The 9,198-nt window shown below is 40.6% G+C and overlaps 1 long non-coding RNA gene across 1 annotated transcript; it reads right to left on the bottom strand.

Moving 5' to 3' along the window:
* Positions 1–1,270: 1,270 nt before the first annotated feature.
* Positions 1,271–8,623, bottom strand: LOC130275358 (uncharacterized). Its single transcript, XR_008844743.1, has 4 exons — positions 8,547–8,623; positions 4,166–4,238; positions 1,973–2,045; positions 1,271–1,352 (listed from the first exon to the last, which is right to left on the bottom strand). It is a non-coding gene; the product is annotated as an uncharacterized LOC130275358 (long non-coding RNA).
* Positions 8,624–9,198: the final 575 nt, after the last annotated feature.

Here is a 9,198-nt window from a genome sequence, read left to right as displayed (position 1 = left end):
TCCTGATACATGCTACAGATGCTAATATAGGTAACACTCTAGGGCCAGAACTTTTTATATAAGTCATTTTGAAATATTATTTATTTATTCATACATTTTAAGGGATATATATCTTATTTTTATTTTTGTGGGAAGGAGTGCAGGATTAAAATATTAGGTTCAAATGCTGGGTGCCGGCTTCGGGGATCACCCATCCCCCTCGTGATGTCACACCCCATCCCCCTCCATGGAAGTTTATGGGAGTGGGTGTGATCTTCATCACACCTCCGCCCATTGACTTGCATTAAGGGGGCATGGAGTTACATAACGAGGGGGAGGGGCGACCCCGGAAGCCTGCACCAAGCGTTTGGAACTAAATTTCCCGAACGCTGGGGATTCCTGCTGATAAAAAACAGATATTAGGGATCATATATGTTGCTAATCTCTGTATCTGAGATATGATTGTGTAATATAAAAAGCTATCCATAGACGATGTACTTATAAACAACACATATATCTTCATGTAAAAGGTAGAGACTGTGAAATCTCTGCAGGTCTAGATTTTACATCTAGCCTGATTGTTATCAGTAATTAATATAAATATTAATTACCTGTCTCGTGGTTCCTTTATTGCAGCTGACGGGGGTATGTGTCAGGTATACCTTCTCACTCGGCATCAGTCACCTGTAAAAGAGATACAACTATGATAACATGTTCCTAATATATGCTACAAACGCTAATATATGTAACACTCTAGGGCCAGAACTATTTGTCTCAGTCATTTCGAAATATGATTAATTTATTCATACAGTTTAAGGGATATATATCTTATTTTTGTGGGAAGGAGGGCAGGATTAAAATATTAGGTTCAAACGCTGGGTGCTTGCTTTGGGGATCACCCAGCCCCCTCGTGATGTCACACCCCATCCCCCTCCATGGAAGTTTATGGGAGTGGGTGTTATCTTCATCACACCTCCGCCCATTGACTTGCATTAAGGGGGCATGGAGTGACATAACGAGGGGGGTGGGGCGACCACCGAAGCCCGCACCAAGCGTTTGGAACTAAATTTCCCGAATGCTGGGGATTCCTGCAGATAAAAAACAGATATTAGGAATCATATATGTTCCTAATCTCTGCATCTGAGATATGATTGTGTTATATAAAAAGCTACCCATAGACGATATACTTATAAACAACACATATATCTTCATGTAAAAGGTAGAGACTGTGACGTCTCTGCAGGTTTAGATTTTTCATCTAGCCTGATTGTTATCAGTAATTAATATAAATATTAATTACCTGTCTCGTGGTTCCTTTATTGCAGCTGATGGGGGTATGTGTCAGGTATACCTTCTCACTCGGCATCAGTCACCTGTAAAAGAGATACAACTATGATAACATGTTCCTGATACATGCTACAAACGCTAATATATGTAACACTCTAGGGCCAGAACTATTTGTCTCAGTCATTTTGAAATATTATTAATTAATTTATTCATACATTTTAAGGGATATATATCTTATTTTTGTGGGAAGGAGGGCAGGATTAAAATATTAGGTTCAAACGCTGGGTGCTTGCTTTGGGGATCACCCAGCCCCCTCGTGATGTCACACCCCATCCCCCTCCATGGAAGTTTATGGGAGTGGGTGTTATCTTCATCACACCTCCGCCCATTGACTTGCATTAAGGGGGCATGGAGTGACATAACGAGGGGGGTGGGGCGACCACCGAAGCCCGCACCAAGCGTTTGGAACTAAATTTCCCGAACGCTGGGGATTCCTGCAGATAAAAAACAGATATTAGGAATCATATATGTTCCTAATCTCTGCATCTGAGATATGATTGTGTTATATAAAAAGCTACCCATAGACGATATACTTATAAACAACACATATATCTTCATGTAAAAGGTAGAGACTGTGACGTCTCTGCAGGTTTAGATTTTTCATCTAGCCTGATTGTTATCAGTAATTAATATAAATATTAATTACCTGTCTCGTGGTTCCTTTATTGCAGCTGATGGGGGTATGTGTCAGGTATACCTTCTCACTCGGCATCAGTCACCTGTAAAAAAGACACAACTATGATAAGATGTTCCTGATACATGCTACAGACACCAATGTATGTAACACTCTAGGGCCAGAACTATTTATCTCAGTCATTTTGAAGTATTACTAATTTATTCATACATTTTAAGGGATATATATCTTATTTTTATTTTTGTGGGAAGGAGGGCAGGATTAAAATATTAGGTTCAAACGTTGGGTGCCGGCTTCGAGGATCATCCAGCTCCCTCATGACATCACACCCCATCCCTCTCCATGGAAGTTTATGGGAGTGGGTGTGATCTTCATCACACCTCCACCCGTTGACTTGCATTAAGAGGGCATGGAGTGACATAACAAGGGGCGGGGGGGCGACCCCCGAAGCCTGCACCAAGCGTTTGGAACTAAACTTCCCGGACTCTGGGGAGTGGAGTACCACTTTCAGTCTTAAATCTGCCGTCAGTCAGCCCACGGACTAAAGTAAACTTGTAAACTCTGCGGTCATTCTAGTCTATTCTTTTACATATTGAAAAAGGGATTCCTGCAGTTTAAAAAACAGATATTAGGGATGATAAATGTTCCTAATCTCTGTACCTGAGATATGATTGTGTTATATAAAAAGCTATCCATAGACAATATACTTATAAAAAAAACACATATATCTTCATGTATAAGGTAGAGACTGTGACATCTCTGCAGGTCTAGATTTTACATCTAGCCTGATTGTTATCAGTAATTAATATAAATATTAATTACCTGTCTTGTGGTTCCTTTATTGCAGCTGACGGGGGTACGTGTCAGGTATACCTTCTCACTTGGCATCAGTCACCTGTAAAAAAGACACAACTATGATAACATGTTCCTGATACATGCTGCAGATGCTAATATATATAACACTCTAGGGCCAGAACTATTTATCTCAGTCATTTTGAAATATTATTTATTTATTCATACATTTTAAGGGATATATATCTTATTTTTATTTTTGTGGGAAGGAGTGCAGGATTAAAATATTAGGTTCAAATGCTGGGTGCCGGCTTCGGGGATTACCCATCCCCCTCGTGATGTCACACCCCATCCCCCTCCATGGAAGTTTATGGGAGTGGGTGTGATCTTCATCACACCTCCGCCCATTGACTTGCATTAAGGGGGCATGGAGTGACATAACGAGGGGGAGGGGCGACCCCCGAAGCCCGCACCAAGCGTTTGGAACTAAATTTCCCGAACGCTGGGGATTCCTGCAGATAAAAAACAGATATTAGGGATCATATATGTTCCTAATCTCTGTATCTGAGATATGATTGTGTAATATAAAAAGCTATCCATAGACGATATACTTATAAACAACACATATATCTTCATGTAAAAGGTAGAGACTGTGACATCTCTGCAGGTCTAGATTTTACATCTAGCCTGATTGTTATCAGTAATTAATATAAATATTAATTATCTGTCTCGTGGTTCCTTTATTGCAGCTGACGGGGGTATGTGTCAGGTATACCTTCTCACTCGGCATCAGTCACCTGTAAAAGAGATACAACTATGATAACATGTACCTGATACATGCTACAAACGCTAATATATGTAACACTCTAGGGCCAGAACTATTTGTCTCAGTCATTTTGAAATATTATTAATTCATTCATACATTTTAAGGGATATATATCTTATTTTTGTGGGAAGGAGGGCAGGATTAAAATATTAGGTTCAAACGCTGGGTGCTTGCTTCGGGGATCAACCAGCCCCCTCGTGACGTCACACCCCATCCCCCTCCATGGAAGTTTATGGGAGTGGGTGTTATCTTCATCACACCTCCGCCCATTGACTTGCATTAAGGGGGCATGGAGTGACATAACGAGGGGGGTGGGGCGACCCCCGAAGCCCGCACCAAGCATTTGGAACTAAATTTCCCGAACGCTGGGAATTCCTGCAGATAAAAAACAGATATTAGGGATCATATATGTTCCTAATCTCTGCATCTGAGATATGATTGTGTTATATAAAAAGCTACCCATAGACGATATACTTATAAACAACACATATATCTTCATGTAAAAGGTAGAGACTGTGACATCTCTGCAGGTTTAGATTTTACATCTAGCCTGATTGTTATCAGTAATTAATATAAATATTAATTACCTGTCTCGTGGTTCCTTTATTGCAGCTGACGGTGGTACGTGTCAGGTATACCTTCTCACTCGGCATCAGTCACCTGCAAAAAGGCACAACTATGATAACATGTTCCTGATACATGCTACAGACGCCAATGTATGTAATACTCTAGGGCCAGAACTAGTTATCTCAGTCATTTTGAAATATTACTAATTGATTCATACATTTTAAGGAATATATATCTTATTTTTATTTTTGTGGGAAGGAGGGCAGGATTAAAATATTAGGTTCAAACGTTGGGTGCCGGCTTCGAGGATCATCCAGCTCCCTCATGACGTCACACCCCATCCCCCTCCATGGAAGTTTATGGGAGTGGGTGTGATCTTCATCACACCTCCACCCGTTGACTTGCATTAAGGGGGCATGGAGTGACATAACAAGGGGGGGCGACCCCCGAAGCCCGCACCAAGCGTTTGGAACTAAATTTCCCGGACTCTGGGGAGTGGAGTACCCCTTTCAGTCTTAAATCTGCCGTTAGTCAGCCCACGGACTAAAATAAACTTGTAAACTCTGCGGTCATTCTAGTCTATTCTTTTACATATTGAAAAAGGAGTTCCTGCAGTTAAAAAAACAGATATTAGGGATAATAAATGTTCCTAATCTCTGTACCTGAGATATGATTGTGTGATATAAAAAGCTATCCATAGACAATATACTTATAAAAAAAACACATATATCTTCATGTATAAGGTAGAGACTGTGACATCTCTGCAGGTCTAGATTTTACATCTAGCCTGATTTTTATCAGTAATTAATATAAATATTAATTACCTGGCTCGTGGTTCCTTTATTGCAGCTGACGGGGGTACGTGTCAGGTATACCTTCTCACTTGACATCAGTCACCTGTAAAAAAGACACAACTATAATAACATGTTCCTGATACATGCTAATATAGGTAACACTCTAGGGCCAGAACTATTTATCTCAGTCATTTTGAAATATTATTTATTTATTCATACATTTTAAGGGATATATATCTTATTTTTATTTTTGTGGGAAGGAGGGCAGGATTAAAATATTAGGTTCGAATGCTGAGTGCCGGCTTCGGGGATCACCCATCCCCCTCGTGATGTCACACCCCATCCCCCTCCATGGAAGTTTATGGGAGTGGGTGTGATCTTCATCACACCTCCGCCCATTGACTTGCATTAAGGGGGCATGGAGTGACATAACGAGGGGGGTGGGGCAACCCCCGAAGCCCGCACCAAGCATTTGGAACTAAATTTCCCGAACGCTGGGGATTCCTGCAGATAAAAAACAGATATTAGGGATCATATATGTTCCTAATCTCTGTATCTGAGATATGATTGTGTAATATAAAAAGCTATCCATAGACGATATACTTATAAACAACACATATATCTTCATGTAAAAGGTAGAGACTGTGACATCTCTGCAGGTCTAGATTTTACATCTAGCCTGATTGTTATCAGTAATTAATATAAATATTAATTACCTGTCTCGTGGTTCCTTTATTGCAGCTGATGGGGGTATGTGTCAGGTATACCTTCTCACTCGGCATCAGTCACATGTAAAAAAGACACAACTATGATAACATGTTCCTGATACATGATACAGACGCTAATGTATGTAACACTCTAGGGCCAGAACTATTTATCTCAGTCATTTTGAAATATTACTAATTTATTCATACATTTTGAGGGATATATATCTTAATTTTATTTTTGTGGGAAGGAGGGCAGGATTAAAATATTAGGTTCAAACATTGGGTGCCGGCTTCGAGAATCATCCAGCTCCCTCATGACGTCACACCCCACACCCCGTCCCCCTCCATGGAAGTTTATGGGAGTGGGTGTGATCTTCATCACACCTCCGCCCATTGACTTGCATTAAGGGGGCATGGAGTGACATAACGAGGGGGAGGGGCGACCCCCGAAGCCCGCACCAAGCGTTTAGAACTAAATTTCCCGGACTCTGGGGAGTGGAGTACCCCTTTCAGTCTTAAATCTGCCGTCAGTCAGCCCACGGACTAAAGTAAACTTGTAAACTCTGCGGTCATTCTAGTCTATTCTTTTACATATTGAAAAAGGGATTCCTGCAGTTTAAAAAACAGATATTAGGGATGATAAATGTTCCTAATCTCTGTACCTGAGATATGATTGTGTTATATAAAAAGCTATCCATAGACAATATACTTAAAAAAAAACACATATATCTTCATGTATAAGGTAGAGACTGTGACATCTCTGCAGGTCTAGATTTTACATCTAGCCTGATTGTTATCAGTAATTAATATAAATATTAATTACCTGTCTCGTGGTTCCTTTATTGCAGCTGACGGGGGTACGTGTCAGGTATACCTTCTCACTTGGCATCAGTCACCTGTAAAAAAGACACAACTATGATAACATGTTCCTGATACATGCAGCAGATGCTAATATATTTAACACTCTAGGGCCAGAACTATTTATCTCAGTCATTTTGAAATATTATTTATTTATTCATACATTTTAAGGGATATATATCTTATTTTTATTTTTGTGGGAAGGAGTGCAGGATTAAAATATTAGGTTCAAATGCTGGGTGCCGGCTTCGGGGATCACCCATCCCCCTCGTGATGTCACACCCCATCCCCCTCCATGGAAGTTTATGGGAGTGGGTGTGATCTTCATCACACCTCCTGCCATTGACTTGCATTAAGGGGGCATGGAGTGACATAACGAGGGGGAGGAGCGACCCCCGAAGCCCGCACCAAGCGTTTGGAACTAAATTTCCCGAACGCTGGGGATTCCTGCAGATAAAAAACAGATATTAGGGATCATATATGTTCCTAATCTCTGTATCTGAGATATGATTGTGTAATATAAAAAGCTATCCATAGACGATATACTTATAAACAACACATATATCTTCATGTAAAAGGTAGAGACTGTGACATCTCTGCAGGTCTAGATTTTACATCTAGCCTGATTGTTATCAGTAATTAATATAAATATTAATTACCTGTCTCGTAGTTCCTTTATTGCAGCTGACGGGGGTATGTGTCAGGTATGCCTTCTCACTCGGCATCAGTCACCTGTAAAAGAGATACAACTATGATAACATGTTCCTAATACATGCTACAAACGCTAATATATGTAACACTCTAGGGCCAGAACTATTTGTCTCAGTCATTTTGAAATATTATTAATTCATTCATACATTTTAAGGGATATATATCTTATTTTTGTGGGAAGGAGGGCAGGATTAAAATATTAGGTTCAAACGCTGGGTGCTTGCTTCGGGGATCACCCAGCCCCCTCGTGACGTCACACCCCATCCCCCTCCATGGAAGTTTATGGGAGTGGGTGTTATCTTCATCACACCTCCGCCCATTGACTTGCATTAAGGGGGCATGGAGTGACATAACGAGGGGGGTGGGGCGACCCCCGAAGCCCGCACCAAGCGTTTGAAACTAAATTTCCCGAACGCTGGGGATTCCTGCAGATAAAAAACAGATATTAGGGATCATATATGTTCCTAATCTCTGCATCTGAGATATGATTGTGTTATATAAAAAGCTACCCATAGACGATATACTTATAAACAACACATATATCTTCATTTATAAGGTAGAGACTGTGACATCTCTGCAGGTCTAGATTTTACATCTAGCCTGATTGTTATCAGTAATTAATATAAATATTAATTACCTGTCTCGTGGTTCCTTTATTGCAGCGGACGGGGGTACGTGTCAGGTATACCTTCTCACTTGGCATCAGTCACCTGTAAAAAAGACACAACTATGATAACATGTTCCTGATACATGCTACAGATGCTAATATATGTAACACTCTAGGGCCAGAACTATTTATATAAGTCATTTTGAAATATTATTTATTTATTCATACATTTTAAGGGATATATATATTATTTTTATTTTTGTGGGAAGGAGTGCAGGATTAAAATATTAGGTTCAAATGCTGGGTGCTTGCTTCGGGGATCACCCAGCCCCCTCGTGACGTCACACCCCATCCCCCTCCATGAAAGTTTATGGGAGTGGGTGTGATCTTCATCACACCTCCGCCCATTGACTTGCATTAAGGGGGCATGGAGTGACATAACGAGGGGGAGGGGCGACCCCTGAAGCCCGCACCAAGCGTTTGGAACTAAATTTCCCGAACGCTGGGGATTCCTGCTGATAAAAAACAGATATTCGGGATCATATATGTTCCTAATCTCTGTATCTGAGATATGATTGTGTAATATAAAAAGCTATCCATAGACGATATACTTATAAACAACACATATATCTTCATGTAAAAGGTAGAGACTGTGACATCTCTGCAGGTCTAGATTTTACATCTAGCCTGATTGTTATCAGTAATTAATATAAATATTAATTACCTGTCTCGTGGTTCCTTTATTGCAGCTGACGGGGGTATGTGTCAGGTATACCTTCTCACTCGGCATCAGTCACCTGTAAAAGAGATACAACTATGATAACATGTTCCTGATATATGCTACAAACGCTAATATATGTAACACTCTAGGGCCAGAACTATTTGTCTCAGTCATTTTGAAATATTATTAATTTATTCATACATTTTAAGGGATATATATCTTATTTTTGTGGGAAGGAGGGCAGGATTAAAATAGTAGGTTCAAACGCTGGGTGCTTGCTTCGGGGATCACCCAGCCCCCTGTGACGTCACACCCCATCCCCCTCCATGGAAGTTTATGGGAGTGGGTGTGATCTTCATCACACCTCCGCCCATTGACTTGCATTCAGGGGGCATGGAGTGACATAACGAGGGGGGTGGGGGCGACCCCCGAAGCCCGCACCAAGCGTTTGGAACTAAATTTCCCGAACTCTGGGGATTCCTGCAGATAAAAAACAGATATTAGGGATCATATATGTTCCTAATCTCTGTATCTGAGATATGATTGTGTAATATAAAAAGCTATCCATAGACGATATACTTATAAACAACACATATATCTTCATGTAATAGGTAGAGACTGTGACATCTCTGCAGGTCTAGATTTTACATCTAGC

Source organism: Hyla sarda, chromosome 6, assembly GCF_029499605.1.
Source record: "Hyla sarda isolate aHylSar1 chromosome 6, aHylSar1.hap1, whole genome shotgun sequence".
NCBI classification, from domain to species: Eukaryota; Metazoa; Chordata; class Amphibia; order Anura; family Hylidae; genus Hyla; species Hyla sarda.
Note: the sequence above shows the minus strand (reverse complement) of the source record. Positions and strands in the feature narration are given on the sequence as shown.